The 6,979-nt window shown below is 55.1% G+C and overlaps 1 long non-coding RNA gene across 1 annotated transcript; it reads left to right on the forward strand.

Annotated features, from left to right (window-relative positions):
* The first annotated feature begins 1,960 nt into the window (after positions 1–1,960).
* Positions 1,961–6,265, forward strand: LOC143664444 (uncharacterized). The gene is made up of 3 exons (XR_013166423.1): positions 1,961–2,152; positions 4,395–4,517; positions 5,690–6,265. It is a non-coding gene; the product is annotated as an uncharacterized LOC143664444 (long non-coding RNA).
* Positions 6,266–6,979: the final 714 nt, after the last annotated feature.

Raw genomic sequence — 6,979 nt, forward strand, 5'->3', positions numbered from 1 at the left:
TTCTAAGAAATGATCATGATGACAAATACATAGCTATGTGATGATATTGTGAGTTATTGATTATATACTAGGAATGGAATAATCATATGGTAAGAATGTGTTTGTATGTTATTATGTTTAAAATTTTTTTTAAAAAAACCAAACATGTGCATGTTCTGAAGATGTGCCCTTGGTTGGCAGGAGGGCACTCCGGGGTGCTCAGGGAGGGCTGGGGTGGCCGGGGCAGGCCCCCCAGAGGCCACCTAGTGGTGTCCACGGATGTCCGCTGGCTCATTTGTTTACTCAGCCTGAAGGCAGTGAGTGGCAGCTCCTTCAGGAACCGGTTGAGAAAGCCCAAGAAGCTGTGACAGTTCCTGAACTGATGAAGGAAAAGGAGGACTTGCTCTGACCAAGGGCCCTGTCCCCCAGGCCTGAGGGAGCCCACCTCAGCTGCCAGAGTCAGGGTTAGCCCAGGTGGGCCCGGGGCTACTGAGAAAGGGGCTCCCCCAACCCCCTGCGCCTCCGGGCTCCCTGGGGGACCAGGAACCCCCATCAACCTGGGACTCGGTCAGCCCCAAGGCAGGTCTGGGCAGGAGCCAGGCTGGGTGGGACACGTGGGAAGGGGCTGGCCAGGTACAGGGTGTCGGGGGGGGGATGTTGGGGGGGGGGGGTCGGGGAGGAAGCACTCCCAGGCAGATGAGGTCAGCCGATAAAAGTGAGATGGAGAAAAGAGGCATGGGACAGCAGTGTGTGCCGCGGTCCGTGGTCCAATGCCCCACCTATTTTTGTTTATTTGGTCTTTTTATGGTGAAAAAGAGCACATTCAGAAAGTATATAAATATAGCTGTGCAGCCTAATGAACTACTACGGAGTGACAATCACACAGATGCCTCCAGAATGAAGGGCAAGAACATCCCAGCCCCAGGAGCCCCTATGCTCCTCTCCAATCCCTTCTCCTCCCTCCCCACGGAAGGCCACCCCTATCCCAGCTCTTAGGGTAATACACCCTTCCACATTTTTCTCTATAGTTGTACACCCTAAACTTGCCTCCCCTAACACCACAGAATAGTCTTGCCTAGTTTTGAACTTTGCACAACTGGAATCAATCATGTGTTGTCTCGTATACAGCTCCTTTTGCTCAACGCCCTGTTTCTAAGATTCATCCACATAGTATGCTGCCAGCCTCCTTGCCTACTTTGGTCACTGCTTCTCATTTTGGAAGAAGCAGTGACTTGGAGTGGGGAACCCAAGCCTCCCTTGCCTCCCACTGGCCTGGGGGTATGCCCAGACTCAGCTTTCTCCAGGTGGCTTTGCTGTGTGGTGACAGGAGAGGACAAAGAACTGTGTGCTCCCAACCGCCTCTGCAGAGCTGTGCATGGGCCCCTGGGGGCTGCGGAGGGCTCGAGTGAGGGGCTGGGGGCCAGAACGGAGAATAGTCCCCCTGCACGCTGACACCGGCTGGGAGAACAGTCCATGCTACCCTGACATCTCTGCAAACCAGGGAAGCGCTGGAACCAAACAATAAACCCAGGCGCATTCCACATGAGAAGCAGGTGCCTTCCTGGGACCCCAGATTTCTCAGCATTCCATCGTCTTGGATTATCCCTTCTCTGATGTGGTTCTAGTTTGGAGAAGCCTGAGTCCCGGGAGACTCTAACATATGAAAAATCATACAGATCGTAGCTTTCCATCCCAGCCTGGTTGGTTGGGATTTGGGCATACACATTAAGGCAGGGCTGCACTGATTATAAGGTGGAGGCACTGGAGAGATGTGGGGGTGAGTGCTGGGCAGCCAGCCCCCCTAAGCCTCTCTCTGCTCCACTCTGGGTACTGGGAGCAGCCAGGTCACTTCTCCTGGTCACCGTGGAAAATGAGGCTCTGTGGAAGGTAATGAGGCCGGGCACTTAGACCCGGAGCGCAGACCAGCCGCCTCGGGCACACGCGGTCTGCGGGTGACCCACGCTGCTGGCCCAGGCGTCACCCTCTGTGCCCCACAATCCGGCGGAGCTAGCTCCCACCTCCTAGACAGTCCTCTCGCCTACTCGAGTTTGACCCTTTCCGGGCCCCAGAAGCGATTCTGACTCTCCAGGGCGTCTTCCTGGCGCGTGGTTCGGAGCCCACCGACGGCCTGCCCCAAGCGGGGGCCTCCCCCCACCCCCGTGAACCCCACCAGGTAGCCCCGCTCCAGGCTGCACGCACTGTACTCCAACGGCTCCGTGCTCAGGGGGTGTGGCCGGGGCGGGGGGGGGGGGAGCGCAGAGCGGCCTCCGCGGCCCTCTGGGCCTCAGTTTCCCCATCTCTGAAAGAAGAAGATGGAGCCGGAGGCGTCAGACCGGCCTGAGGCCCTGGTCCTCGGGGAAGGGAAGTGATGGCAGGACCGTACCCCGCCCCCCGCCTCCCCCTCGGACCCTCTGCTGCCAGGAAAACCGCCCCCCCCACCGGCCCCGCGGCGATCGGCCTCCCCCCTCCCCACCCCACCCAGCCCCTGCCGCCCAAAGGCAGCCTTGGGGCAAACATCCTAAACCACCGCGGGCTTCTAAAAATACGGTGTTTTTGTCAGAGAGCAACCTTCCACTTCCTTCATTCTTTGATCTCCACGGCGGCGAAGGCGCCCTGACAACAGCCGACAGCCTCGCCTGCCTCCCGCCGCTGAACCCCCACGGGGGCGGGGGCGCCACGGGGGCTCCTGAGCATGCGCAGCTCTGCCCGCAGTTAGCACAGGCCCGGGGTGAGGGGTTAGGGGTGGGGGATGGGGGTGGGGTGGGGGCGTGGGGGATGGGGGTGAGGGTTGGGGTGGAGGGGCCTGGCACAGGGCCGGGGAGAAAAGCCCAGGACAGAGGCGCTGCCCTGGCACGGCTGCCTGCGGAGCCCCGCGCGAGGTTGTAAGGCCCTGTGCTGTCCAGACTCCAGAGAGAAAATGACTGCTCTAGAAGAGGGCGGGATAAAATAAATGTTCAATTCCAGCAATAGACCGTCAAAGTCAAACGGAGGGGCTGACCCTAGCACAGGTCTTGGACACAGCAGGCATTCGGAAAACACTTTGAACTTTCAGTGAATGTTTCTGACCAGCAGAGCTCACCGGGTGCAGACTGGGTGCGAGCTGGGCCTTGGAAGGCTGTCGATAGGTGGGACGGAGAATTAAGGGGTTTCCCCCGCAAAGGGAATAGCGTGGCAAGGGCCAAGCGGCCTCATGCTGAACAAGGAAAACGCAAATTCATACCATATTTGGCAGAAACAGAGCTATGGAAACTCTCTGCCCCAGCTCTGCGGACAAACGAGCGGTTGTGCCCTGGGGAAAACACGGGCATGGGCAGAGAGAGCCGGGCTGGCGGTAAGATGAGCATCTTTGAGCACCGACAGTGTGCCAGGCACTGATGTAAACTCTGGAAATGCAGACCCTGCCACATACCCGAGCTGTCATTACCTGCATTTTTCCTAGAGGCAAACTGAGCCTCAGAGAGGGGAGGTCCTTTGGCCCAGGGCAGTGACAGAGCCAGATTTCAACCCAGGCAGCCCAGCTCCTCATTGATAAGGTCCAAGTACTCTGCTTGCAGCCTCTGTGCAGGCTGATTCCGTGCTCGCTAAGTGAGCCCCTGGACTTCCCACTCCATCGGGACCCAGGGCAGAACCCTGGTGCTCGCTCACTCAGGCCCCCTAGGAGCCAAGCACTCCCCACTCATTACCTCTTATAGTCCCCCAGCAACCCTTAGCTGACGTCCCACATTAGATGCCAAAACAGATGAGGAAACTGAGGCTCTGAGTGGCTAACTCACTTGGCTGGTAGGTGGCGGAGTGGGGATTTGAACTCAGATCTATCAGACCCCAAGTCCTGTGCCCCTAACTTCTACACCTCACTACCTCTCTGGCTCTCACCTCCTGCTGGGAATTCTAGACTGTGAGTAATTCAAATATGTATGAAAAAGTCAAAAATCACTATAATTTACTAAAGACTTTAATAAAGGCAGAACAACAAACAAACTTTAAAACAAACAAGCAAAAACAAACAAGCAAAAATTATCAGCAAAACTGCCAAGAGGGCTCTGAGTCACGCATTGGGCTTCCCGCTGATCTGTACAGGGGCCTGCAGGCTCCAGACTTGGGCCTCAGAAGGCCAAGCTCGGAGGCCTCGCATAGCCGCTCATGTGTTGTTCAGTCTGGGCTGGTGTCTTACCCTTTCTGGATTCATTTCCTCATCTAAAAGATGAGTAGCTTCCCTGGGTGACCTCCGACTCTGATTCTAGGGTCACTTTTGCCAGATCCCGTCACTGTCTCCCTCCCTGCCGCTGCCAGAAGGAACAAAGGTGGTACGCTTACAGCATCCACAACCAGCTCAGGAAATAACCTACCCAGGGCTTGGGTCACCGTGTATTTGAACCTAAGTATTCTCTTCTTATTTGGCCCTTACTCGTTTGCAGGGACCGGTAGGACTGTGGGAATTTCCCTGCCTGGTGGTTTACAGCTTTGACCAGGGTTTGCCAGACATCTGCAGCAGAGACCTCTTTGAAGTTAATGCACAATCATCTTCCAGGGGGATAAAGGTGATTTATGATGCATGTAGGATCAAGTCACAGGAGTGCAGGGCCCCTTACTTGATAGAGTTAGATGTAGTCCTAAGAAGTTAGGTGTAAATGAATCCCATTTCACGTGCCCTGGGGGAAGAAGCCATTTGATTCCTAAGGTGGGTGAAATCACCTCTGCATTTTTTTTTTTTTTGGTGCCAGGTTGGGTTTTCATGTATCTGGAGTGCTGAGGTATGGCGAGGAGGGCGTGCACAGTGTGTGTGTGTGCACGTGCGCGGGCAGGCATCCCAGCACTGCCGCCTCGGGTTCCATGTGAATGATGCGCCCAGATGTGTGTGACTTGGCAGTCCTGCGTGTGTGGTAGGGTATGTCCACGAGGAAACAGGCCACGCTGCAGGGACTCCAGGCTGGGTCTGTCCCTACCCGATACAGAGCTGAGAATCCTGTCTCTGCCCAAGCCTACAGACCTGCAATTGTCCAGGTGGCTGATGTCTTTTCACCACCAGCAAGGGTGTGCCCACATCTCCCAGATGTGACAAGAGCCCCCGAGGGGCAGGTCTTCCACCGACACTCCCCATGTAAGGCTCAGCACAGTGGCTGCGTGGGAGAGAATAGGCCCCTGTGCCAGAGCCAGGCATGCAGGACGGAGACCTGCACTGGAATTCTCAGGAGCTGGGGCACCTCTTCCAGCTGCCCAGAGAGGACTGAATCTGCCCCCAAGGAAGGGGCAGGTGCTGGGCTGCAAGTTTCCAGAGAGGGAAAGAAAGTGGCCGAGACAGGTGCTCGCCTCGTGGCCATTTCCTACCCTGGGAAGGTCTGGGAAACCTTTGAACATTTCCCAGTTTTGAGCCCCCTGCCTCATCTGAGATTGTTACTTTCCAGCAATCAGCAGTACTAACCCCCCCACCCCTGCCCCCATGCCCTACAGACCAGGCCTGTGTGAGTCTAGATTTTACTGGGGTCACTGGGGGGCAAGTGAGCTGTGGTGGGCCCAGAGCTTGACCTAAAATGCAGAGTCAGCAGGGCTGACACCTGCCTCATCCCCCAGCTGTGACGCATTTCCAGCTGAAGTTCTTGGATCCTCCCTGCCAGAGATGCGACCTCCACATCTCCGCGTGCCAGGGTGGCCCTTCCTGGGCAGACACAGGGAACACCTGGCCGAACCTAACCCGCCTCTTCTCCCTTCTCAGCTGCTGGAGAAAAGAGACACAACTTCTCAGAGGCTCTTCTCAAGCCGGTGCAGGTCCTGGAAAGACAAAAAAGCTTCTCACAGGCCAAGCTCTGCGGTCAGTCAGAGCAGCATAAGATCGAAAAGACAGCAAGGGACAGTTGCTGCCCCTAAACTCCCACCCAGATGCCCATTTGTCACTCCCCAAGGCCAGTGGGCCGCCAACAGCATGGAGAGGAGCTGCCCTGGACTCACTGCGGCCACTTCCAGGGCACAGCACCCAGGGAAGGCGCCTCCTACGGCAGCCTAGGGTTCCAGGACCCACCACGGCTGGGTCAGCGAAGACGGAGGCTCGGGGCGGCTCCTTGGACATCTGCCACGGAGAGTCTTCACCTTTAACCAGGATTTCTGCGGTTTCCTATATGGGGGCTGCCTGCGCCATGAGCAACCCCATTTGGGAGCATTCCTTTCTCCAGATCTCTAGCCTCCTTTTCCCAGCATTTTCCAGAAGGGGCTCCAGAGAACACCAATAGATGAACCAAGACAGAATTTTTCACACTTGGAAAATGTGAGGTTAAATAAAACTAAATGTGTTTTCTCCAAGCAGAACATCTCCAAACCTTTATTTCACGTGCTCATATGCATCTCAAAAATCCAAAAGAAGTGTAGGTGAGGCTGTTTCCCAGATTTAATCTAACACTTTCCCCATGAACATTAGTACAAGATTGAGGTTTAGTGAACTCTGCTTGGGGATGCTGCCACGCCCCGTGCCCCCATGGGTCCCAGGGAGCTGGGGAAGCTAATGAAGCTCAGGGGCCCAGAGCTGTGCTGTCCAGTGTGGTACCCACACATGGCTATTGCGGTCTAATTTAAATTAAATTAAATTTAAAATGCAGTTCTTCAGTCACACTAATGCCATTCCTTTTTTTGTGTGCTGTAGGGCAGGGTTACATTTCGTTATTTTTCCATGTGAATATACCGTTATTACAATACCATTTGTTGAATTCTGTTTGTTTATTTGTTGTTTGTTTGTTTTTCTTGTTTGTTTTTTGGGGAAGTGCATGGACTGGGAATTGAACCTGGGTCTCCCGCATGGCAGGCGAGAATTTTACCACTTAACTCCCCTTGTACCCACGAATCCCATTTTAAAGGATCATGGGCCACATGTGACCAGCAGCTACCCTTTGGTGACAAAGAGGGTAGTATTTCCATCATTGCCAAAAGCTCTATTGGACAATGCTGATCTAGAGTCTCAGAGAGGCTAGGAGACTAGTCCAGAGCCACACAGTTGTCTAGGAAAGAGGCAGAACCA

The sequence above is a fragment of the Tamandua tetradactyla genome, chromosome 20, assembly GCF_023851605.1.
Source record: "Tamandua tetradactyla isolate mTamTet1 chromosome 20, mTamTet1.pri, whole genome shotgun sequence".
Classification (NCBI taxonomy): Eukaryota; Metazoa; Chordata; class Mammalia; order Pilosa; family Myrmecophagidae; genus Tamandua; species Tamandua tetradactyla.